This window comes from Solanum tuberosum, unplaced genomic scaffold (assembly GCF_000226075.1).
Source record: "Solanum tuberosum cultivar DM 1-3 516 R44 unplaced genomic scaffold, SolTub_3.0 scf00139, whole genome shotgun sequence".
NCBI classification, from domain to species: domain Eukaryota; kingdom Viridiplantae; phylum Streptophyta; class Magnoliopsida; order Solanales; family Solanaceae; genus Solanum; species Solanum tuberosum.
The window spans coordinates 1,380,062-1,382,439 of record NW_006239063.1 but is presented as its reverse complement, the minus strand read 5'-3'; positions in this window follow the sequence as shown (position 1 = coordinate 1,382,439).

The window sequence follows — 2,378 nt, the reverse complement described above, 5'->3', positions numbered from 1 at the left end:
TACTAAAATTTATTCCAATTTGACATTTTCTCATTCCTAAATCGCTCAATTTATTGATTAACCAATCCTTGAGTGTCATATATGGCAACATATGCATGTTCTGTTTGATAAATCGCAACAAACATGTTATATGTGGCAACATATGTATATCATAAAATGGTTTTTTTGGGGTTAATTCAATTAAATTGTCACCTAATTCAACATGTAACACTAATATATAGTCCTACAACATGTCTAAGTATAAAATTATGGTCTAATACAACAACCTTCATTCAATTCTATCAATTATTTTTACAAAGACTATCATCTCACTATTTCATCATACAATGACCAAGTAACTCCATATGATAGTTATATAACACCCTTGTAATCGTTGTTCCAAGTGTTATGACATATTTTTATTGCTTAATTATGGTTCAAAGTACTAAAATTTGACATTTTCCCATTCCTAAATCGCTCAATTTATCGATTAGCCAATCATTGAAGTGTCATATGTGGCAACATATGCACGTTCTGTTTGATAAATCGCAACAGACATGTAATATGTGGCAACATATGTATATCATAAAATGGTCTTTTTGGGGTTAATTCAGCATGTAATGTAACGGATCATTCTAGAATACTCCGCTAACACACACTCCACTCAATCTCACTCATTATAAAAGGGTTAATTAGGGTTCCTTTTATTCTTTCTCCTCTCCTCCTCTCCTCCTCTCATCTCACTCAAATTTCCCTGAGAAGATGTTACCACCTTGGACAAATTTAAGTCTCTGCATGCTCTTGTTGTGGGTGATCAACGTAATTATGTTGTTCTGAGTTAATATGATGTCTTCTTCATGTGTCGTTCTCAGTGCATGGGTGATGTTCGTTATTTGTTTTTGTCGGATCTTTGTCTAATAGAGGGTAGCTTCATCATTTGGTAAGTCTTCTTACTTTATATATAACATCATGTCTACTGTAACGGCGTGTATAGGATAGTTAACTATGGCTATTTGTTTTTCTGTAGGTGGTCTTGTGACATAGTGCATGGGTAGCTCTGATCCACTACCCTTCAAGAAAGAATGGTGATGCCCCTCTAGGTTTAATCGCTCAATGTTGACTCTTGATCCTCCAGTCAAGTCCTTTTTTGCTGGTTAAAGTAGAAGTATAGGGCTAGAGCGTTTTAGATGTAAATTTTGTTGTTTTTGTTGGCGTTAATGCCTTGTAAATATGGATATGTAGCCTAGCCTAGCCTTGCATGTCACTATATCAACTATCAATGGGCTAGAGCGTTTCAGATGTAAATTTTGTTATTTTTGTTGGCGTTAATGCGTTGTAAATATGGATATGTAGTCTAGCCTAGTCTTGCTTGTCACTAGTTCAACTAACAACTATCAATGACATGTTTATGTTTATGTTTAATGTTTCCCAAGTTTATGTGCTTGAACTCCTCTCTATTGATGGTGATACTACTTGCATGTACACATAATTGACATATGTTGCAACAACTTAAAAAACGTAAGTACTTTATAAAAGTCATAAGCAAGCACAACCTGTCCTTGTCCCTTCAGGGACATCCGATTAAAAATAGGCAATCCCAACCTCTAAAACTGGCCCAATCGACCCATTAATTCATTTCTAGAAGGGATATATATATATAAAATAAGGTTTTCATTTTCATTTCAAAAATAGGATTTTCATTTTCTTCCTTGTCACTTCACTTCGGTTCCTCTTCGCACTTTCTCTCTCTCCTCTCTCTTTCTTCGCATGGATCTCGGATCTCTGGAGTGCATGGGATATAATGATGTTTTTAATTTCATCAGTATTTTCTGTTCTTTGTTTTTTTAACACACAACTAATTTGATTGGTCTTTGGTTAAACCAAATCTCAGCACTGTCATGTATTGTCAAATCAAGAAAATCATTAATTTTGAAATATAGACTAGGGTTGGGTAAGAATTTCTGAGTTCTTTAAATATAGATCAGTACTCTAGATCTAGATATAATGAATGAGTTTTGTTTGTTTTTGTTACTTTTGATATAATGCCAAATGCAATATTGAATCGAATTTGTAATGATGAAGATGATCCCATGTTGGGTGTGAAAATCTGTTGCAAACATGGAGACTTACTTTCAATGCAAACTTCATGGTCGAAGGATAATCCAGGTTGAAGATTTTGATCTTTCCACGGTATCATGTATGTACATTTCTACATCTTAGTCCCCCCTGGAGACTTCTCTTTATTTTGTTTTTTTTTTAATTTAAATTTCTTTGTGGTGTGTATTTTAGGAGAATGCATGCAACTTCTTTAGATGGAGGGATCGTGAAGATGTTGATATTCAATCCAAGTTCGTTATTCTGAGATTGGCGAACAGAATTAAGGAGTTGGAAATTGATGA